Below are 25942 nucleotides of genomic sequence, written 5' to 3' on the forward strand. Positions count from 1 at the left end.
TCAGTCTATTTACCTGTCCAGACTCCAACATTATCAGATCTTATATTTCTGTCTTCAAAGGCACTTTTTACCATATCAATCCACCTATATCTTGGCCTTCCTCTGAGTCTTTTTCCTGCCAACTGGACAATGAACACTTGTTTTGTTAATCTTTTCTCTACCATTCTGTTTAAGTGAGCATACCACCAGAGATTAGCTCTGCTAACAATGTCAAGTTCTTTCCTAATATCCTCGTTTTTTTATATGATATTGCCACTGATGCCATCTGTTCATGCCTCTAATCTTTCTCAGGACTCTCATATCTGCAGTCTCCAGTCTTGGGTCAAGTGTTTTACTTCTAACCCAGCTCTCAGACCCCGAAGTTAAAACTGGTTTGAACACAGTCTTATATATAGCTAATTTCATGTTTTGACCAATTTCTCTCTTATTCCATATAAATTTATTTAATTGACTTCCCACCATACCAGCTTTGCTGATTCTGTTGTCTATTTCCATATCACATTTCTTTAGAATTCTCAAAATTGGTTCTGAAATCCCGGAAATGTAAGGAATTGGAACTCAATGTATTGAATCTTGGTTGTTCTGTGTTGGTTTGTAAGAATCGAAAAGATGTTGTGTACTCTTTTCGGAGAAGCCATTTAGTTTCATGTGATGTTTGATAGTCGAAAGTTCCTTCTGTAATAAATGAGAAGTTGAACAGTTAGTTTTTGCTCATTGGATTAAACATTTTGTGATGCCTGTTTTTTGACAAGGGTGATGAGCAGATTCTTTGAGAATATAACGACCTGTGAAAGTTGGTTTTCTGTAAACTGTTGTTGTAAGAATACCAGAAGGTGAACGGATGAGAAGGATGTCTAAAAAGATAACTTGTTGTCTTTTTCAATTTCCATGGTAAATTTTATACGAGGATGTAAGGAACTGATACTGCTTAAAAAGGAAGGTAAGGAGTCTCTGTCGTGAGGCCATATAGCAAAGATGTCGTCTATATATCTAACCCAAAAGGATGGTTGAGGGAATATAGATGAGAACAGGACTTTTTCTAGATGTTCTAAATAAAAGTTTGCAAGAGCAGGAGAGAGAGAGTGGACTTCCCATGGCTGTTCCTTCCACTTGGTTGTAAAATTTATTTTGACATAAGAAATATCCAGAGTGCATTATGAAATCAAATAAATTAAAAAACTTCTCTTTACAACCTACAGATCTTATGGTTGCCTTTGATATAGAATCTTTATATACGGATGTACATCTCAAAGAGACTTTGGAATTACTAGCTGACATCTTCCCACAAGATATTATAAAACTATTTGATTTCATAATGCACTCTGGATATTTCTTATGTCAAAATAAATTTTACAACCAAGTGGAAGGAACAGCCATGGGAAGTCCACTTTCATCTGCTCTTGAAAACTTTTATTTAGAACATCTAGAAGAAGTCCTGTTCTCATCTATATTCCCTCAACCATCCTTTTGGGTTAGATATATATAGACGACATCTTTGCTATATGGCCTCACGACAGAGACTCCTTACCTTCCTTTTTAAGCAGTATCAATTCTTTACATCCTCGTATAAAGTTTACCATGGAAACTGAAAAAGACAACAAGTTATCCTTTTTAGATGTCCTTCTCATCCGTTCACCTTCTGGTATTCTTACAACAACAGTTTACAGAAAACCAACTTTCACAGGTCGTTATATTCTCAAAGAATCTGCTCATCACCCTTGTCAAAAAACAGGCATCACAAAATGTTTAATCCGATGAGCAAAAACTAACTGTTCAACTTCTCATTTATTACAGAAGGAACTTTCAACTATCAAACATCACATGAAACTAAATGGCTTCTCCGAAAAGAGTACACAACATCTTTTCGATTCTTACAAACCAACACAGAACAACCAAGATTCAATACGTCGAGTTCCAATTCCTTACATTTCCGGGATTTCAGAACCAATTTCGAGAATTCTAAAGAAATACGATCTAACAGCCACTTATACACCTATTAACAAATTATCCAACCAGTTTCCTTCATCTAAAGATAAACGCTCAACCTTGTCTCTACCTGGTGTGTATCAAGTTACTTGTAATTGTAATCTTTCTTACTTTGGACAAACTGGATGTTCCATAGAAAAATAGAATTCAAGAGCATCAGTCATCAATTCAACACAACAAACCTGAGAAATCTGGATTAGCTCAGCATGGATTAGAAACAAACAACCTTTGGTCCAAGACTCTCCTCCTACACAGATGTCGCTACAAATTTGAACGTTTATTTAAAGAAAGTGTAGAGGCCTTACTTCAACGTCCTAATTTGAATCGTAATGACTGTATATCTATATCAAAAATTTGGGAAAGTTTAATCAGGATAACACATTATTTTTTTTTATTTAATTTTTTTATCGGTATAATGTTATTTAAGATCATTATATGAATTTCTGAATTAATATCTTTATGTTTTTATTAAAAAATGTTTACTCTTCTAATACTTCGCAATATGACATCACACGGCGCGTTCTATGTATGAATGATCAATTGTTCGTATTCCACTTTGTTTTTTAAAACTATTCCTATGTAGCCATTGAAGATGGTCTGTAATATTCAGACCGAAATATTTAGCAAATTAAACGTTATTCTTGTGCTAACGTGTATATATTTCTAATCATACAACTGTAACATTTTGAATAGCTTGTCTCTTGGCACCTTCATATGCTTTTTCCAGATCTACAAAACTCAAATACAGATCTCTGTTATATTCCCATGACTTCTCAACTATTTGTCGTAAAGTGAAAATCTGATCCTCACAGCCTCTATCTGGCTTGAATCCAGTTTGTTCTTCACCAAGTTTCTCTTCCACAATCCTTCTCCACCGTTTTTCAAGTATACTGCCTTAAATCTTACAAGGAACACTCAGTAGAGAAATACCTCTGTAATCCTCACATTCAGTTTTATTTCCCTTTTTATATATGGGTACTATGAGAGCTCTACTCCAATCATCTAGAATTCGTCCCTCTGTTCATGCCTTCTGAACTATGCAGTGCAGCCACTGTAAGACTTTTATACCTCAATACTTGAGCATTTCTGGTCAAATATCATCTACTCTAGCTGCCTTTCCACATTTCAGGCTTCTAATGGCTTTTTTCTACTTCAAGTATGGATATGTGTTTCTGATTGCATGCCTGGCCAGTGTTTTTTTACCACTGTGCTGTCGTCACTGCTTGTTTCATTTAGCAGTTTTTCAAAGTAATTACTCCATACTTCAAGGATATCTTTTTCTCCTGTTTTCATGTCACCTTTATCATCTTTAATTCCTTTTACAGAACTCTTTCCTCCATTTTCTGAGCTTCTTCAACAATCTCCAGAATATCTTGCCACCTTCTTGATATTTAATTTCTATGTTCTTGCCCAAGTCCTCCCATGACTTGTTTAACCAGTTTTACACAGTGTTTAGCTTTCTTACATTTGTCTCTGTATTCTCTAAGAGCACAAGCTGACTTATTTGCCAGGAACTTTTGATATGCTTTCTTCTTTTAGTCTTCAAAGACTGCCTGCCATTCAAGAAGATTAGCCTCGTATTTAGTATTGAATACTATGGCTACTTCTTCTTTTCCCTGATCATTGCCTGCATATAACCTTTTGTATTTACTGCTCAGAAAGATCCCACCAGTTTTTTTCTTTTTTGTTTCAGTCACCCCTATTATGCTGATCTGGCACTTATCTAATTCCTCAGCTAGCTCCATTTCTTTGCCATTCAGGCTTATTATGTTGATAGTACCGATTTTGATAACTCAATGATGCAGTACCGATCTTGATAACTCAATGATGAATGGGGGAAAATACTACCCCATTTAATATGTAAATTATACAGCTTACAAAGATATTACAAAACAAGAAAATACAAAGTTAAACTTAAAAAAATAGAAAATAAATATAAACCAAAAAAAAAAAAAACTATTTTTAATTAAAAAAGGCTGTAAATGGCTGCTGAAACTGTCAAGCTGCTTGACTGTTATGGTAAACATGACAGCAAACTTTCCGAATATATACTTAACATTGATAACAGCAGTATTCTCCATGGTTATCAGCTTGAGTTTGTTAAAGGGAGAGCATGTTTTACTAACTTATGTACTATAACAAGGTGACAAATGCCTTGCACAAGGGAGATGCTTATAGAGTGTTATACTTAGATTTTGCAAAATCATTTGATAGATTGCCACACAACAAGCTGTTAAATAAACTGGAATGGATGGAACGATAACAGACTTCTGAATTGGATCAGTGACTGGCCATCAGATAGGTATCAGAAAGTTGTATATGTGGGTGCAGTAGTGGTGTACCACAGGGGTCAGTTTTTAGACCATTGTTGCTCAATTTGTATGTTAATGATATTAGGATGGGTTTAACTAGTGATATGCAGCTGTCTGCAGATGACGCAAAATTGAGGAGAGCAATGCAGAGACAAGTGAATGTTATGGCCTTACAGGAGGACTTGAATAGATTGCATGAATGGGCAAGTAAGTGGAATTATCAGTTCAATGTTGCGAAGTGTGAGGTCTTGAGATTTGCTAAGCAACGATGGGATGTAAAGTATGCACTTGGTGGAGAAACTTAAAAGCATGGAAAACAGACGAGAGATTTGGGAGTGGTGGTGGAAAAGGACCTGAAATTCAAAGGCCACTTGCACAAGTTGTGAAGACATCACATCAGATAATAGCCATGAGGCAGGACCCCAACATGCAGAAATAAAGAGGTAATGATGGCATTGTATAAGGCCTTGATCAGGTCTCATATGGATTACTGCACACAGATTTGATCACTGGGTTTTCAGTAATGAGGTATGTTAAATACAGTCCAGAGAAGATTCATAAAGATGTTAAGTAGTCTTGTGAATGTGAAGTACAAGGACAGATTGAGAGAATGTAAATTGTAAAGCTTCGTGAACAGAAAGAATAGGGATATGATTAAGACACATAAACTAGTCAGCAGTTGTTATCAGCGTGACATGGAAGAGATCTTTCATAGAATGGGAGAGAAAAGAGGTATAACAAGAGACCATTGCAGGAAACTGTATAAAGAGGTTGTGAGTAGGTTCTTTTAAATGGAGAGTGGAATGCATTGCCTGAATGTATTGTGAATGTAGATACACTGAATCAGTTTAAGGCACAATTGGATAAGCATTGTGTGCAATGTGTGTGTGTGCCTTCCATGATAAGTCTCTAATTTCATGGAGGTCAGATGTTAATAATATCTTTCTGATCCACAAAATAACTGATCATACCGATACTCACCCACCCACAAACCTGGCATAAAATGATCAAGCACACATAAAACTGCTAGAAGCCTCTGTACTCAGCTATGTATTCTATATTACTCTATCTTGACAAAGCTGCTCTTATATATTTAGAGTCAACAAAGAACTGTGCCATCAATGATATCATTAGTGTTTCTTTCCTGGGAAACTAAGATCAAGCTCATTTTACTGGATTTGAAAATCCCTGAAATTAAATAAATATCCCTGAAAACACTATAATTTTAATCTTTTAAGCTTCCAAAATGAAAAGGCAAGATAATGTTACTAAGTAAATCATTAAAATAGATATTACTTGTTTACTGAGAATGATATTTTTGAATAAAGAATGTTTACTATCATAGTATAACACTTAATTGGCCATCTTCTAGAGATGCTACTCACAGAATTAGTTCTCAGTTGCCACCTCCCATTCACATTGAGGTATATTAATTTTTTTTAAAATTTATTTTAAATCCCCTCAATGCCTGATCCAATATCGATTAACAAAGCAACTACTAAAATTATTGACGAGTGAAGGCAAAGAACTATCTTCTAGTCTGGCCAAAGAACACCAATTTGCAGGAACAAAGAATCCAGACAATAAAATGATCTAAGTGAAGATGAGCAGAGAAGGATAACTAATTTTGGTAAGGCTTGAAGGAAATTTGATTACCTTTTAAGAATTCATGGCAGTGGTGCTGTTTAGATTTTTTTTTGGGGGGGGGGGGGCTCGTGGATGTAGCTGATTACGGTTGCGAGGCTACTAATCTTCCAGGTTTATTTGCAAGTACTTTAATAACGCCGCAACGATTCTGGGTTTGAGGAATGAAAAGTGATGGATATATGAGGTGTGGCTATTAAATAACGAGACTGGTTGCAAAAATTTGGTTTATTATTACAATTGTACAACTGAATTGTTAACCGTTCATCATACTCCCCTGATCTATCTATCTATGATAGATCAGGGGAGTATGCACAACAATGGAAAATTCGTGTTGCACAAGAATTTTCCATTGTTGGAAGCAGTGCTGCAATCATCAGGTGTATCTGCTTCAGTAGCATTGCCATTTTCTCCTTTACCTCATCCACTGACTGAAAATGAGTGCCCTTCAATGCGGATTTCAACTGATGACTTGCAGCACTGCTTCCAACAATGGAAAATTCGTATGCAATATTCGTATGTGTATAGATAGATCAGGGGGAGTCCTTACTTGTTGTAAGGACTCCCCTGGACCATCCACCTTACTCGCTGGAGCTAAGTCCAGCGAGTAAGGTGGATGGTCCAACTGGGATCTTCTTATCAGCCAGATACTGCTTTACAGACAGTGCCCTGTGTGCTGGAGAGTTATCCTGATGAAGAATACAAGTTTTGTTCTTCCACAAATCGGGTTTCTTCTTCCTCACTCATTCTCTCAGCTTAGCCAGAACCTCAATGTAATAATGTTGGTTAATTGTCTGACCCTCTGGTATCCATTCAACCATTACCATGCCATTGATATATATATTATATATATATATAAAAAAAAAAAAAAACGATCAGCATTGCCTTCAGTGTTGACTTGCTCATTCTTGCTTTTTTTTTTTTCATTCTCAGTGACACAGGAATTTTCCAGTGCATAAGAAGATCCCAGTGTTGGACCATTCACCTTACTCGCCGGACTTAGCTCCATGCGACTTTTACCTTTTTCCATTGAAATCCACACTGAAGGGCACCCTTCAGTGTGGCACCCTTTACCTCATCCACTGATTTTCAATCAGTGGATGAGGTAAAGGAGAAAACGGCAGCACCTGCTGAAGCAGATAACACCTGACTTGCAGCACTGCTTCCAACATTGGAAAATTTGTATGCAATGGTGTGTATAGATAGAGGAGAAGAGTATGTTGAAGGGGATAACAATTAAGTTGTACAATTGTAATAATAAATCACATTTTTTGCAACCAGTCTCGTTATTTAATAGCCACACTTCGTATACATCCTACTGGCATAAGCAAGTTTCTTGCAAACAAAAAAGAGAAAAGGATAAAAATCAGTTGAACAGAATGGTGACTGTTGTCAATGAAGGGTTGGATGGTTTATTGGCACATGGATAACAACGTGAAGGTTACAGAAGTGCACAAGGTTCAATGAAGGGCATACAACTATTACTCTATCAGAGGAAAAATAGATCCTAGGATAATCTCTGTTCATGCCATGAATGTTTCAACATATCCATGGCATATGGCCATATCAAGTAACATTTCATTAAGGTATCGTAGCCACATGGCAGATTGGTGGAGAACTGGTGGCTAAGGCAATTTTTCAAAATATTTTTGAACAGGCAAATCAACCATGAGAAAATGTACAATCTAGAGACAAAAGCATTATTGGTGGTCTAGGCAGTAGATGGCATTGTACTGATAGTAGTAATGTTGATTAAGTAGAGTGCTAGTTGTGTAGTGGAGTAAAGTGCCCTTCTACAATGAGTTCTGGGAGGTGTCACATAAAAACAACAATAAGAGACTGTAATAGCAAGGGAAGAAGGGAAACACTTAGTGCCTTCAACCTGTAGTTTTTTCCCCTCCCTATAAAATTGAACAAAGAGAATGATGCTGACACAAGATTTGAAGTGAAATGTTGAATGAGGAGTGAAGAGGCAGAATGATTGGTTGGTTGGTTTATTGGTGCAAGAACAGCAAAAGCTACAGCAATACATAAATAGTCAAAGATGCATATTATTTACTACTTTATGTACAAAAATTTAAGTTAAGCAATGCAATATTTACATATAAATAAAACTACAGCAAAGGTTATAGCAGTACACAAATAGTCAACATCAAATTAGTAAACAATATGCATGCACAAAAAGTAAGTTTAGAAACATTACAGCAGTAGTTAAGTATCTACATATAAACAAAATTACAGCAAAGATCACAGCAATACACAAGGTCAAATTAAGCAATGCAGTATCTACATATAACAAAATACAGTTAAATGTGCTTGTATACAAATAATTCTTTATAGAAGGTTAAAAACATCACGCAATCTGAGTCTGATAACATCTGCTTGAGTGTATATGAATTGGCCAGATAAAATTTCATTCCTCTCGTGTGTAAAGTGCTGGCATTCTGCCAGAATATGACAGATAGTAAGATATGTAGTGCATTTTTTTCACACAGAGGAGGGTCATCAGCCCTCAGTAAATGTGTAAGATGACTGTGACCTATGTATAGCCTAGCAAGAAAAACTTCTCTTTCTGGTATGGTACTGTCAAACAGTACGTGGAAAAAGTATGAGCTGATTTAGCAGCTGCGCCTGCAATCGCATGTCCTCTAATTCCAATGCAGCTGGGAATCCAGTACAACCAAACAGCAAAATTAAGGATTTTTATTTTATACAACAGGTAATTTTGGTAGGGCTGGAAGGAAATTTGAATACCTTTTAAGAATTCATGCTGCTTTTCCTAGTTGTCTGGATGGAAGGAAGAGATGGCAGTGGAGCTGTTTTGAATTTTTTTTTTTTTCTTTGGAGGGGGGACTCATGGATGTAGTTGATTTCAGTTGTGAGGTATAAATTGCAAGTATAACTTCATACAGCACTGAATGTGGATTATACATACGAGAGAATACAGCCTGTAAAGAGCTCAATGAGTCTGTATAAATTACATACTTTTGGTAGTGGTGTTTTTTATGTGCAAAAGTCCAAGCTGAATGGCATGCAATGCTGCTGTATAATTACTGCAATCAGGTAGGATCTGGTTGGAGATAGCAATGTCAGGAAACACAGCAGCAGCACAGCCAACACAGGTGTCAGTTCTCAGTCATTAGTATAAATGGGAAAGAAATCAGAGTGGACTGCTCTGTGTGCATTAAACAATTGCAGGTAGAGATGGAGTATGAAGGGAGGGGGGAAGTCATCACCAATAATGAGTGAGTGAGTGCAACTGTGTGAGAAAACAGAATGCTCAAGCTAAGTAATCCATGACTATCTATCTATAGAAGAATCAATTCTGTCAAACTTTTGGTCTTAATAGAGTGAAATTTCACATTTTTTTGTTTTATGGGAGTAATGATCGAGGATAATAGTTTTCCTTAATCATTACACTTTAGTGCTTACATAGTTACACTTCACTGCATGATGATAATCACATTCCTGTTCTGACAATTTCCTCAGTATAGCAAATTCCAGGCAACGTGATTCCTTTTAATCTTTGCATTTTTTTAATTTACTGGCTATATCTAACTGGATATTACTGAAGAAAGGATACAGATGCTGCCATCATCACCATCTTCCTGATATGAACCCTCAAGGGAGGTGTACAAAATATTATGATAGTACTACATTAAATATTTACCACTTCAATGGCATTTCTCCATATTAATCTATTATTTGTAAAGACTCCAATATCATATCTTATATTTTGGTCTTCTAATGCACTTCCTACTAAATCAATCTGCCCAAATCTTGGTCTTTCACTGGTCTTTTCCTGCTATCCTAGAAAAATACACTTGTTTAGTAGCTAACCTATCCTCTCAATTCTGCTTAAGTAACCATATCATCTTACATTAGCTCGGCTTATATATTCCTGATTGATTAAGTCCAATTCCTTCCTAATATCCACATTTTTTTTTTTTAATATAGTTCCGCCATTCATGCCATCTGTTCATTCCCTAATCTTTTTCATTCCCATAGTGTTATTAATGACTAGGCTACGTGATGAGCAAGAATGTAGCTGATACTTGCAGTATTATCATTTGATTTTTTTTTAAATATCAATCATACACATAACAGGGTACAGAACCTAATGTACATCAATGTGTAGACAGGCTTAGGTGCTGGGTATAATTCACCTCTTCATCACAGTTTATATTATTATTCATGATACCTATAAGGAATCTGAAGACTCATCGCAGGAGGACACCTTCTGTACAATTCTCTGTCTCCACCACTACACCGAACTTCTATTACCAATCATCTACATAAATGTCATCTATCGCCTACCACCACTACCACAACTAGTATTTTTTTGTCTGTAAATTGCGTGTTCTGAAGGGCCGATTTGTCTGTATGCGGGATGAAAACCTGAGTTTCCAGGAGGAAAAACCCTGCTATCTCCTTATGAGATCAGCTAACTCACCTTCAATTGAAAAAGTTCATATAAAGATTCCTCCTGTCACAATGAGAATCGAACTTAGACCTTTTCTAATCAAAGGACGCAACACACCATCATTCTTCCAATTGCGCTACGGAGGCATTTGATTATTGTTTTTGGTGTTCTAATAGTGTGAAAAAAAAAAGATGTGAAACACATTAGCTCTGTATATGCTTCTCTAAATTTTCTCAAAATATTTCTACATCTCTGAAATTCATTTCTTACAATGCTATTTAGTTTCTAACAAAATTCAAAATCAGATTTTCCTGTTTTTTTTTTTTTTTTTTTTTTTTTTTTTTTTTTTTTACATCAGCTATCCTCTACAGCAACTTGAAAAACTCCTTGAAAATATAGGCACAAGTAAGTTCCAGTGCCCAATTTTCCATTTTGAAATCTACCGATGTCAACAAATAAGCATGAAGATGAGCTTCTTGATTGGAGTTCAAGAAGCTCAATTTTCATACTTAGCATTGAATACTGCAGCTACTTCCCCTTTCCTTATCTCTTGTGTATTAATAAATCATCTGTACTTATCATTTAGAAGGTTGGTTTAGTCTCAGTGACATCAATTATATAAACATGTTTCTGCAATTCTTTTGATAGTTTTCCTACTTATTTTATATTAACATACCTCCACAATGATAGTATTTATCTTCAATTTTGCTGCAGCTATTCCAGAACAAGGAGCCTTGTATAAATAAACAATCCCTCAGCCACTATATCTGATTATATTGTAACATCATAATATATTATATAGTTTTTGAGCTATAAAGAACACGATTAGTTAACTTCCTTGTTTATTTAGCCAAGCAATGGGTTCATCATGAGAAGGTAAAAGTTGGACAGTGGGTGGGTCAGGAGCATCCCCAGATAGTTCTCTACAGGCTAATGTAATAGGTCTTCCCCTACCAGGAAACCCATTACATTTAATTTTTTTTTTAAATTTAGTTTTGATCCTTAAGTAATCTGAAACAGGATATAATTATGATATCCGTAATTAAACTTGTTTCAATTTATCTTCTTCTTAATAAGCCATTTTTCATACTGTGCTTTCTATCTAGAATGGTAATACCAAGTACTGATCTCTCTATTTTCCTCTATCCAACATTAGAATATGTGGCCCCTGCTCAAAAATTTGGGGTACACATTTGGTGCACCTAAAACCTCCTTAAAATTTCTTGATGCTGTCCAGAGGAGAGCAATTTGGCTCTTAACTGATCCTTCCCTCAGATGCTCACTTCAACCTCTATCTCAAATGCAATGTTTCAGCTCTGTGTCTCTTCCATGGTCACTGCTGCAGTGAATTGGCAAATATCATTCCTCCACCTGTTGTAAGGCCTGTTAAAACTAGAGCAGAAGCTGCCCAGATTCCTTTTCAGTACAACTGCAAACTCATCAAACCTGTTTCTCCTCTTTCTCATTTATTCCACCCACTTCTGTCCTCTGGAACAATCTTTCCCATATGTGTTTCAGTTTCAACTTCCAGCTCCTTAAGAAAAATGTCAAAAATTTCTTCTTTCTCAACCCTTATCTGCACCTCACACATGGCCCTGATGTGCAATAAGTTCTTGTACCTCTTGTGATTATTAATTAACTTAAGGAATTCACAACGCACACTAGAATATAAATTAAATCAAACTTTAATATATATATTTCCAATATTTTCATATTGTCATGTCACCATCTTCAAAGGAACTTAAAATAAAGACACATGCACGCAGAGGCACTACACACAGTAAATGAGGACGAAGCAAAAAAGCTATTGTTTCGCCTAAAAGTCCTGATGCCCCCCCAGCAGGCTATGTAGGAATTCTTGGCCGTTGGGCTCGGTCTCCTGATGTACGTCTCCCAAATTTGGGGCAATCTCATGCAATCAAATTTGTTGAGGTCTAGATTTTTTGGATGATGAGTGATTGTCAGAGAGCTGTGACTGCCTTGTCAGTGAATGAATTTAAGGGTAGGCATGATAGTACTGTGTAATAATGGCCAGTGGGCCTCCTATGATGAGTTTACAAACTTCAGAGAGGTTCCTAAAAATCTCATATAATCTTGATTTACTTATTATGTTTTTGTTACAGTAGTATATAAACTGAGTGAAAATTTCATAAATAGGATTTAAGTTTTGTTATATGATAAGGATTTTTTTCCCCCTTCAAAACTTGTTTGTTCACATTTATTAATGCAACTGTATGCCTTGGTATTACCAGAACCACCATATAGTTGTAGCCATTTACAGTAGTATTACTATGCCATATAACTTTGTAATGCATAATCTCTACACTAAAAGCAAGTTGTTACTTCAGTTTCTGAATATCAGTAAAAGCCATGAGAATCAGAACTGAATTTTGGAACAGAATTTGCCTAGAAATGGAAAGGGGAGGGGATATGAGTAAGAAAAGACACACACACACACACACACACACACACACACACACACACACACACACACACACACACACACACACACACACACACACACACAGATAGGACAAAAACTGCCAAGTTAAACTATCATTCAGATCAACCTCAAGATCTGCCATCCAATTCATGTCACCTCTTAGATCATTCATATCCATCATTGCTATCATCTCTTCCATGCTTTCCTCTTGCTTAATTGCTGCTCTCTGTTGTTCCTCCAGGCAAGAACTCTAGCATTCTATTTTGTACACCACATATATAATTGAATTTCCATATATTGCACCTCCCTCACTGCTCATTTTTTGTTCACCTGCATCCACTCACCATCTCTCTCTCTCTCTCTCTTCTGACATTCTCTACTTGTACTCTCACTTACCTGGTTTCCTGTCATCTGTCCATCTCTAGCTCCTGTACTATCTCACCTTCCTCTGGTTCTCATATTTTCTCTCTTCCACTTTTCAATTCCACTAATTCTCTCAAGTACCTCTCTCTCACTCCATGCAACCTACTCTTACTTGACATTCACCCACCCAATTATCACCATCCACTAAATCTATTACACTCCTTAATGTTATATCCATTTCCACATCATGCTCATCTTTCTCACCCTTGATCATGCTCTTTCTCTGCCAACATTCACTCTTTTCCAACACACTCTACTACAACTACTGAAATTGGTTATGCTGATATTTATGTCACTGAGCCCTTCTTATTCCTACATTTTAAATAAAAATGCACCCAGTCTCTTATCTGCCACATTCCTAACTGACAGGATGCAAACATACCACAAGCACTGCATGTCATAAAAATCTTATAGGAAACTATGCAAAATGCAGTGCTTAAATGTTAGTTAAGTAGGCAATAGCATATCAACAAACTGACTTACAGTGGCTGCCATTATTGAAACACAGTACAAAGAACACAGACAAGATATAATAAAAAAAAAATACATTAAACAAAAAAACAACCCTCAAAATGTAAACCATCCAAAGTCAATTATGATCTAATTAGACAAGACTCCTTGTAAATTTAAAACCATTTTTTTTTTTAATATCTGATCCATACATGAAAGGTCACTAGACCTAACAGCACATTAGTGCCATGTGTATGCAAGAGGAATAGAAGAAAGGTCTTTGTTTACATTTTGATTGAACAGCTGAGGTTGTAATCTTTGAGAAAGGCAGAGTGGGGGGAGACTGTTCCAAAAGACAGAAGTAGATGGGATGAAGGAGGAGGCAATGAAATTGGTTTGGCGAGTTTCAAGATGGAACGTAAAAGGGTGTTGGTTAAGAGTGGCTCTTGTTTTAATGATTTTGGAGGAGAGTGGAAGAAGAATAATAGTCAATTCAGCAGAGCATTGTCCATGGAAGTATCTGTAGAAGAGGCAGAAACTCATCTGTGTGTGTGTGTGTGTGTGTGTGAGAGAGAGAGACCATTATTTAGCCAATTTCCCTCTTCTGGGTAGAATCAAGCAATCTTAGAGAGGATTTTGGTGCTCAACCCTAAATATGGGAATAATATTCCATGGCCGGGTGACTTTGGGCTTTGTATAGAGTTAGCAGCTGTGTTCAAGTGAAGTAGTATCTTGTGCAAAAAAGTACACCACGTTTTTTGGTGGATGTGGAAGCTATAGTTGAAATTGGTTGTGCCAAGAAATATCGAAAGTGCAGGTCAGTCTGAGTAGAGAAATCTGATCATGTATTACTGAATGTAAAGGGGGGGGGGGATGTGAGCTCTTTCTTGCAAGAGATCAGATAGGACTGCATTGAAGTTTACACGGTTGTCCAACATAACTGTTAGTCGAAGCATGCACTACCTCTAGCATGAGTAGAGACTACAACAGCAATACAATTCAAATAAATAATCTGTATATCACACTCGCTGTATAAAAGCACAGAGTAAACACATTCCATCAATGTGTCACAAATACCTGGGGAGGGTGGGGGGGGGGGGGGGGAAGAAGCTTCCAGAGAGAGATCTCTTCTGCAGCAGTGGTTAAAATTTAGCAGACTTTCAGCGAAGAATGCATATAAAATATTCTTTGTTTTCTGGCTAAAGACAAAAATGAACAAGGATATGAAACACCTTTCTGTTTCAATCTCATCTATAAAAGATTAAAAAATTCTAGGTATTTTTAATAGGGAAGAGCCAAGTGTTAGATAATTATAGGTTTTCCCTATAAAACAGACAGCTTGCATTTTTGTTTTGCAAACCACTTGAGGCTTGCAATAACCAAGATGATAGTCCATATCAAGCAATGAAATTTTTTCTACAAAATGTTGAGATAAAGTAGAAACTACTGACAAACATCAAGGATTACAAAGTATTATCCATTTCAACAACAACTGTCACATGCAATGCATCAATGATTCAGTTCTCCTTTCTTCCAAAAAAGAGTACTATTGTAAAGAGCATAGAATCCAAATACCTGATATACAGCACAATGAAGGAAAATTCCTGTTAATCCAAGATAACTGTTAGTCAAAGCATGCACTATCTCTAGCATGAGTAGAGACTACAACAGCAATACAGCAAAAAACAGAAGGTTAAATCATAAAAAATAAAACAAAAGAAAATCCAGGGAAACAACAGAAAATGGCAAGAACGCATATATTAAAGACTAAAAATAAACACTCTACATAAAATACACAAAATGACAACATGAAAAAGTACAAATGCAAAAACAATAACAGGAAATAAGAAAGAACTAGAAGATCATGAAATTACAAAAACCTAAAATTTATATTTAAATTGTTGTTACATTAGGTTAAATTAATGTCACTTACCTGAAACCTTTATAATGAACTACTATAACTATGTGCAGACTGTAACATACGTTTTTATGATTAAAACCAATTGATATATTGGGAGTGGTTGTTCAAGTATTGGAAAAGCTGGTGAAAGGTAAAATACAACAGTGGGTGGATAGAGATGTGATACTTTATAGGGAGCAGCATGGCATTGTAAAGGATAGGTACTCTCTCGTAACTTATTCACATTTCATAATAAATGTGACAGCAGAACTGGATAAAGATGATGGCTACACCATGATACTGCTCGACTTTGCCAAAGCATCTGGCAGAATAACACATGGAATACCACACAAAAACTGGAGAGGATAAGATATGAGGCTAGTGGCATGGATATGGGGGATGGCTGAAGGATAGACACTAGAGAGTATATTATGGAGTGGAGTCTAGGAAAATAATGGTGACTAGTGGAGTACCTCAGGGTTCGGTACTAGGGTCACTACTCTTTAATTGTATATCAATGATATAGGGAAAGATTTAAGAGGGGATATTTAGCTGTTTGCTGATGATGCAAAACTGGGGAGGGCAATAGTTGATAAAGGTGATGTAGATATCATGCAGGATAATTTAAATAAATTGACATTGTGGGCAAAGAATAATGATCGTTAATTTAATGTTACAAAATGTCAAGTTATGCACTTCGGACTGAAAAGGTTGCATGTGGTGTATCATATATATTGATGGTATTGGCTTCCAGGAAATTGATGAAGCTAGGGACTTGGAGATAATTAATGGTGAATAAAGAGTTAAAGTTCAGAAGGCATATCGGGTTTCTTGTGAACCAGGAGATGGTCGAAAGGATTCACAGATGAGTGATGGTCTGTGGAATACTCCCTAGGAGGATAGGTTGAAAGTTTGTGGGATACAAAGTTTAGTTGATAGGCAGAAAAGAGGGGACGTGATAGATACAGGGTTTTATAAAATTGATGCAAGTAAATTTTTCAATATATGACAACTAGAGAACTAGGACCATCTGTGGAAGTTGTGTAAGAGTGTGATCAGTAAGGGATGTACAGACCAGATTATTTGTGTGGAAAGTAGTGAGTGAGTAGAATGGATTGCCAGAAATGGTTGTGAGTTCCCTGACAGTGAATGTATTCAAGGAGAGGTATGATGGGATTTGTGTGTGTGTGATGGTTGATTTAGGTCTCCGCGATGAGTCTCCGGATTCCATGGAGACATGCTGTAAATAATAATAAATAAATAAATAAAAAACAGTAAATTCATCATCATTTTATATTGTGGTTTAAGCCAATAAGAATATGATTTGGGCTAAATCCCAAATTGTCAGCCCATCCTCATTCGTTCAGTATCCAGGTAGATACCTAACAGGGTGCACCACAAGAAAGTGAGATTGGACATTAGGTCAGAAGCCCCCTGATTGGGTCTCTGCATTCCTTTAAAGGATAGGTGGCAGTCTCCTCTCAGTTATACAGCTCTGACCCTTAAGCACCCCATTCAAAAGCCTGAAATGTGGAAAGGCAGCTGAAGTAGATGATATTCGACCAGAAATGCTCAAGTATGGAGGTATAAGTCTTGCAGTGGCTGCACTGCATAGTTCAGGAGGCCTGGACAGAGGGACGAATTCCAGACGATTCGAGTAGAGCTGCCATACTATCTATACATAAAAGGGGAAATAAAACTGAATGTGAGAATTACAGAGGTATTTCCCTACTGAGTGTTCCTGGTAAGATTTATGCAAGTATACAGTTGAGAAGGATTGTGGAGGGGAAGCATGGTGAAGAACAAGCTGGATTCAGACCAAATAAAAACTGTGAGGATCAGATTTTCACTTTATGACAAATATTCAAGAAAGCATGGAAATATAACAAAGATCTGTATTTAAGTTTTGTCGATTTGGAAAAGGCATATGACAAGGTGCCAAGAGAGAAGCTATTCAATACACTACAGTTGTATGGTGTCAATGGGGCATTATATCAAGCAATACTTAGTCTTTATTTGAGTTGTAAGCCAGCAGTTAGAATTGAAGTACAGGAAGATGGTTTAATGTCGAATCTGATGTCAGACAAGGATATATATTATCCCCTCTGTTATTCATTATCTATATGGATCACAGTTTGAAGGAAATAGGTAGTAAACCTGATATCAAAATTGGAGCCCAGTTCTTTACTTTATGCTGATGATGTCATAGTTCTAAATAAATCCGGAAGAAGTCTGCAAGATTCCCTGACTAAATTGAATAACTGTTGTAATAGATATGGTATGAAGGTCAGCAATAACAAGACAAAGAAAATGAAAATGGGTAGAAACATTGAAAATATCAACTGCGTTGCGAATGGAGAACCTATAGAACAAGTAAAACATTTCAGCTACATAGACACGATTTTTAGTGAAGATGGTAAATTAAATATGGAAACAGACAAGAGAATCAATAAAGCTGGTATGGTAGGAAGTCAAACTGAATAAATTTATATGGAATAAGAGAGAAATTAGTCAAAACAAAAACACTAAATTAGCTGTATACAAGACAGTGTTCAAACCAATTTTAACTTATGGATCTGAGAGCTGGATTAGAAATAAAACTCTTCACCAAAGACTAGAGACGCAGATATGAGAGTCTTGAGAAAGATGCGAGGCATGAACAAAAGGCAATATCATATTAAAAACGAGGATATTAGGAAAGAACTTGACATTGTTCATACATGAACAGTTATTCATTCAGGAATGTGTTAGTAGAGCTAATCTCGGGGTATGGTCACTTGAACAGAATGAGAAAGGAAAGATTAGCAAAACAAATGTTCTTAACCAGGCTGGCAGGAAAAAGACCTAGATATGGGTGGATTGATACAGTAAAAAGTGCCTTAGAAGATAGAAATATAAGATATCATAATGTCAGAGTCTTGACAGGTAACAGATTGATTTGGAGGAAAATTGTAGATAGGAAGTAAGAAATGGTGTAAGTCTTGCACGTAGTACTATCATATCCTGTACATCCCTTGAGGGTACATGTCAGGAATATGATGATGATGAATTTTCATCATTATCAATTTCCTGAATGTACTCTCAGAGGGTGCACAGGATATAATGATAGTACTACATGAAAAAGTTACATCATTACTAACATCCTATTGATAATTTTTCTCCAAATTAATCTGTTATCTGCCAACACTCCAATATTATCATGTCATATTTGTCTTCAAGGACACTTTTTATGTATCAAACCACCTAACTCTGGTTTTACTCTGAGTATTTTTCCTGCAATCCCAGCAAACACTTGTTTTAGTAACTCTTCTTCTCCCATTCTGTTTAATTAACCATACCACCTGAGATTAGCACTGCTAACACATTTCTCAATGTCAAATTCTTTCCTAATATATTCATTTTTAATATGTCACTGATGCTATTTGCTCACTCCCTAATCTTTCTCATAACACTCATATCAGTGGTCTCTAGTCTTTAAGTGTTAATGTTTCTAAAACAGCTCTGAGATCCAGAAGTTAAAATTAGTTTGAACATTGTCTTAGCATATAGTTAGTTTTGTCTTTTGACTAATTTCTCTCTTATTTCATATAAATACAATCAATTTCCTACAATACAAGCTTTGTTAATTCCATTGTCTATTTCCATATTTAATTTTTTATCTTCACTAAAAATTGTTCCTAAATAGCTGAGATGTTTCCCTTGTTCTTAGGCTCTCCAGTTAGCATCCTGACTGGAGAGCCTAAGAACAAAGAAGTGTTGATGTTTTCAATACGTCTGCCTATTTTCATTGTCTGACATTTTGCTGCTGATTTTCATACCAAATTTATTACAACAGTTATTTAATTTAGGCATTTATTGATTTATTTAGTGTTCTAAATAAATCCATGAGTTTGGATTTATTTAGAACACTTCTAAATAAATCCAATCTTGTGTTGGATTTATTTAAAAATATAACATCATCTACATAAAGTATTAACATCTCCAATTCTGATATCAAGTTTAATACCACGTTCCTTGACACTGGGATCCATATAGATGAGTAACAGTGGAGATAATGTGCATCCTTGTCTCACACCTGATTTAGCATCAAAACATCTTCCTGTATTTCTTTCAATTCTGACTTAAAACTCAAATGTAGACTAACTATTACTTAATATAATGTTTCGTTTAAACCATATAACAGTGTTGCTGGCTCTAGGGATCCTGGTGCCCCAATGCAATTTTAAGTTGAGCGCCCCTCCTTTTTTTTTAATGTACAATAGTTAAAATTTAAAGGTTAAAAACTCAAAATACATATATTTTATATAAAACTGTGTACTTTGAAAAGTACATATATTAACCTCCCAAGTTACCAGGAAGTCTATATACAGGGTTAGCCTAAAAGAAATAGACAGTTTAAAAACTTTATAAATTGAAATTCGTTTCTTACATCAGAAAGCATTTAGTACTGTTTTATAGAAAAGTCCTCAAGTTTACGACCTCCGCTTTCCATTTGTCTTCGTGACGTCAGCATCACGTGAGCACTCTTGACACAAGTTGAGCAGTATGGCTGCTAGCCAGGTGGAGAAGGCTTTCTGCATGATTGAATTTGCAAAAACAAATTCTGTTACTGTCTTGCAGCGTCGTTTTACAACACGGTATATTAAACAACCACCCACAAGGCAGTCAATCTATGATTGGAACAAGAAATTTAAGGAAACTGGTTGTCTGTGCAAGGGGAAAAGTCCTGGAAGCCCACCTGTATCCGAGGAAACAGTGACTCGTGTTTGTGAGATTTACACGCGCAGCCCGAAGAAGTCGACAACACGTGCAAGTTTAGAACTTCAAGTTCCACAAAAGGCTGTGTAGAATATCTTGTGTAAACGTTTACGAATGTTCCCTTACTGGTTGCAATTATTGCAGAACCTCACTGAAAACGACAAAATCCTCCGTCACTCATTCTGTATGGACGTGCAGCAACGGAGTGAAGAAAGTGATGAATCAACTTCCACATTAGTGGCACAGTGAACAAACACAACGTTCGTATATGGGGAACCGTAAACCCAAGAGCTGTAGTGGAGCATGTGAGGGATTCACCCAAAGTGAACGTTTTTTGCACTGTATCCCGTAAAAAGGTGTATGGACCATTCTTTTTCCAGGAAAAAACAGTGTGTGGAATAACTTACCTAGACATGTTATGCGAGTGGCTGATGCCTCAACTACAAGAAGACAATGACAATTTCATATTTGTACAAGATGGTGCTCGGCCACACTGGCACCTTGAAATCAGAAATTACCTGGATGAAAATTTGCCTCGACGTTGGATTGGACGTTCAACTGCCCAGAACATGTCTATTACATGTTGGTCACCAAGAAGTCTGGATTTAACACCTTGTGACTACATCTTATGGGGGTACATAAAGGAGAGAGAGTTTTTGTTGCCTTTTTGCTGCTCTATGTATTTTTTACGATTTATTTCACTTGCTGTGCTTAAAGTTATTGTTAGTCTTCAGTTTACTGTGAAGTTAAACATGCTTCTAAAGCCTTGAAACATGGATAATTAAGAAGAAAAGCAATGTGGAGCAGGAGCCGATTGCTTCTATGACTATGACATCTATGACTATGTTAACATTGATGAACTGTGCAAGTGTTAAATTGTTCATGTCACTCTTTGTATTTATCAATATATGTAATTTATGAATACAAAAAAAAGCTGAATGCCTATGCATCACATGCACCTATTTTTTTTATTCAAATATTTTTTTCTTTCTTAAATAACTACATCAAATTAAGTTTTCGATAATAAAAGTGAAATTGTGATTATTATAAATTAAGAAATTATTTTTAAATAAATATTGTATCAGAAGAGATATTAAAAGATATACTAAAAGAAATCTCAGTATTTCTATTTAGGATATTGAAAACAAAACAAGACATTACTAATGTATTATGAACTACTGCTTGAGGCTTTTTAATGTGACTTCCGAAGAAGTGGTCTTTCGTTCTCAATAGCATTGAGAGTAATCTAAACTTTTAGCCTTTACCTCCAGCTGAGAAGATTATTGTTAAGACAAAAGTTATTTCCAGCAGTAGTAAATGTAGTTATATTTGGAATTTTTTAAGGGGGAAAAAAAAAAAACCCAACACTACTGAACTTTCTTTTTTGTTGCATACATGTAAATGGTTTTTATATGATGAAAATATAGAATAGAATTTCTAAAACTTAGAATAATGTCAACAGATAGCTGAACAAATGATTGCAGATAGCAAAGAAATTGTCCGGAATTAGAATGACCTGATTTGGTGAATACAACAATATTATTGGCTTACTTCTTTTATCAAACGGTAAAATGAAGTAATAGATACTGAATATTACTGTCTGTGAAAACTTTCAAACCAGCAGAAAATTAGATAGTTATTCTGTTGCAGGAGTTCCGTTCTGAAATAAAAAAATCTATTGAACAAAAAATTTGGTAAGACCTAAAAAATAAATGTAAATAAAAAATTAAAATAAATAATTAAAAAATGCAGAAGTAAATCAATGCCACACATTGGTTTACTTTGTCGTTTCACAAAAAGAAACTCCTCTTCCTGCTCTGGACTAAAACTTCTGTGTTCCTCTTCATATTCACGTCTTTTATGCAACATTTCTAAGCACTTGAAAAGGAGGCCAATGATAACAAGCATTGTCAATGGATGCACGCAACAATATGTTAAACGATGCAGACAGATGAGCACCTTCTGCATCCCCACCACCAACCTGTATCATCACCTCAGTCAAAGGCTCTTCTAAGTCTTAGCAGAATTATTATGGCTCCAAAAGAAGGCATAGCTGGTCATAGACCATACACATGCTCTTCTATTGATGTGCTTGCAGTCGAATGCATATCTAACAAAACGTGCACTGAAGGAGGGGGTGTCGAAGTTCAGTACTTTTTTTTCCCTGCAAAATACCATATATAATCCTTATGTTTAATTCTGATGTTGGCTGTCCTGCATGTTTAGCCATAGCAGAATAACAGCAAAGGACCTAGTAAACTCCTGACAAGTCTAGGGACAGTGGATGGTCTTTGGTGGAGTGGATAAGGGATGCAATTTTTATATGGTCTGTAAGTGATTGTAAGGGTGTATTTTTTTAGGATTTAAGTTTTTCAGATGTGCATCAGATATATGAAATGGTGATAGCTTTGGTGTAGTCTCTATCCTGAAGAAGGGGGGGGAATGTGTGGTTTTGATGTTTTAATATTTTTTTGGAAATGACGGGAATTTTATCCATTGGCTTAGGTTTTGTGAATGTGGTCAAGTTCAGTGGAGAAGGCACATGCAGAAGTCACAGTTATGAACAGCCAATGTATAATCCTCACCACCAGACCAAACAAAACCATGCATCATAATGAACTAAGTCTCTGGTCCTATTGTACAGTAGGACCTGTACTATACTGGCCGCACAGGTCCTACTGTAGATGAAATGTTTGACTTGTTCAATAGTATCCCCATTGACGATTCTGTTGATGTTTTCAATATGCCTGTCTATTTTAATAGTATGTCTTTATTGCTGATTTTTGCATTCCAATTTTTAATTTCAAATTACAGCATTTATTCAATTTAGTTAGGGGAGCCCTGCAAAGTTGTACTGGATTCATTTCAAAGTATATCATCTGCATAAAGTAAAGTGCTGAGATTAACAACAGTAATTTTGATACCAAGTTTAATGATACTTTCTTTCATGTGATACAAAAGATAATGAACAAGTGGAGATAATGTACACCAATGTACACATTGTCTCATACCTGATTTTACATCAAACCATTTTCCTGTACATACTTTCAATTCTAACTGCTGACTTATTAAGTCCATGGTATTGCTTGATTAACTATTTTTCTTATTGATTATATTAGTATGCATTTTGGTTGTGTATATATTAACCCCACAAGCTGTCCCATTTAAGCCATATAACCAGCATTTCGAACAGTGTCAGAATCTGTCAAATCAATATAGAAAGTATAAGCTGGGCTAAATGCCAGTGCTTATCAAAAATCTTGTTGGATAATGACATTGATCTGTTTGTAATACAGGAAATCCATGCAAAAAATGAGGAGCAATAACAGAGAAAAAATCTCATCATATGGGATTACTATGTATATTAGAAATATCATCGAGAATGCATCCTTACTTTCAACTTCTACAGAAACCATGAGATTTCTGTAGAAGACAACATCCATAACATTACTACCAAAGTTGGTAATTTAACAATTAACAATACTTATCAACCACTGACTATCTCATGGCTAGTGCAAGTACTCTATCCATAGACTCACCCAGCTGTGTATATATAGGTGATTTCAATAGCAATCATGAACAATGGAAATACTGAATAACAACTAGCATGGAGAAGCCCTAGTTACTTGGGCTGAGTCACACGAAATGTACCTTATTTTTTATGCTTAGGACCGCAGCACATTTAGGTCAGCAACATGGAGACAGGATTATAACCCTGACTTATGTTTTGTCATCTTTGACAGATTTAAACAACCCTACCAGCCTATAGAAAGGTACTGATAGAATTCCCATATAGCCAGTATTGCCCAGTTATTGTAGAGATCGACTCCCAAATCATTAGACTTAAATCTATGAGTGAGCTGATATACGAGTACTCCTGGTCCTTTTCTGTGGAGGACATAGCATCTGCTTTGAAGGATGTAAAGGTGGGAAAAGTCCCAGGCATTGACAGCATCCATCCGAAATTCTTAGTGCACTGCAGAAAGTATGCTAAACGATGGCGGGCATGATTTTTCACTGACATCCTACAGGCTGGAAACATCCCTCAATTGTTCATCAAACAAACTAAAACAATCGCCATTCTAAAGGCTGGGAAATCAAACGAACTTCTACAAAATTATCAACCCACTGCCTTGCTAAGCACAAGCTATAAATTATTAGAGCACCTCCTACATAATAGGATTAGCCCAACACTACTCAAAAGAATTCCCCATGAACAAGCTGGCTTCCAACCTAAACAGAGCTGTTCGGATCAAGCTCTCTCTCTCTCTCTCTCTCTCTCACTTCATACAGAGGTGAGCTTCCAGCAGCAGCAAAAAAAATCTGTGGTGTTCATTGACCTCACTGTTGTGTATGATGCAGTCTGGAGGTAAGGAGTTATCTATAAACTTCTTCGTGAAATTACCTGCTGGATTACTACTCGACTTATAGAAAACATGCTTACCAACAGAACACTCCAAGTTATTATGGGAAATTCTACAAGCAAGCAAAGAAAGCTAAACAATGGCCTGCCACAAGGCTCGGTGCTAGCTCTGCTATTATTCTCCTTATATGTAGCTGACATGGCCAATACATGCTCCAGGAAGTTCGGATATGCTGATGACTGGGCTATAGTATCCAGACATAAATCTGTCGAAACGATGGAAAAAAATCCTAACAACCGATGTGAACTCCCTCAGAAAATATTTTCACAAATGGAGACTCAAGCCTAGTGTAACCAAAACAGAAACCTCATGCTTTCATTTTATCAACAAATTGGCAAATAGACCTTTAGAAGTCTATCTCAAGGATTACCTTCTTCCATATAATCAGTACCCCTAAATACTGTGGAGTTATTCTTGCAAGGATGCTATCGTACAAAACTCACTTGTCTAAAACAGCTGAAAACGAGAAATAATACAATACAAAACTCTGCACCACCTCTTGGGATGCTACAGCTAATGCATTGAGGTGCTCAGCCCTTGTCCACTCTGCCGCAGAATACTGTGCTCCAGTTTGGAAAAATAGTGCCCACGTGAAACTCATAGATGCACAACTGAATAATGCCATGTGCTTGATCTCAGGTACAATTAAATCAACTGTTATTAATTGGCTCCCAATTTTGAATCATATGACACCGTCAAACCTATGCAGATCAAATGCACTCTTCAAGAATACAAGAAGATCTCATCCAACTCAACAGCTCACTATCCACTCTGAACCTTGAAGACCTTAATATCAACAAATTTCATTCTAGAAATCCTCCACTAAGAACTGCAGAGGTGCTTCTGGCAAACAATTTATACATGAACGATACCTGGTCAGAAAGGTGGTTTGAAGTATCACCAATGGAATGGCACACTATGCCATGTATCACAGAGAAATCCCCTGATTTTGAATTACCATGTAGAATTGGGTCCTCTCTCAATAAAATCAGAACACGGTAGATGTGCCAACCATTTTCACAAATAGGATAATGCAGTTCCCTCAAACTGTGATTGTGGAGCTGAGAAGCAATCAGTGCAACATCTTATACAACTGTCCCTTAAGAGCCTATAAGAAAAATTTTAGTGGCTTCCTGTTTGCAATCAAAGAATCAACTGATTTTATTTGTTATCTAGATG

At 36.2% G+C, this 25942-nt stretch overlaps 1 protein-coding gene across 3 annotated transcripts in view; it reads right to left on the reverse strand.

Annotated features, from left to right (window-relative positions):
- SPoCk (secretory pathway calcium atpase) overlaps positions 1-25942 on the reverse strand; it is a 518064-nt gene that overhangs the window by 367684 nt on the left and 124438 nt on the right. The window lies entirely within an intron of this gene.

Source organism: Typopeltis vanoorti, chromosome 9 (genome assembly GCF_054136105.1).
Source record: "Typopeltis vanoorti isolate ZY-2024b chromosome 9, IOZ_Tvanoo_1.0, whole genome shotgun sequence".
NCBI classification, from domain to species: Eukaryota; Metazoa; Arthropoda; class Arachnida; order Uropygi; family Thelyphonidae; genus Typopeltis; species Typopeltis vanoorti.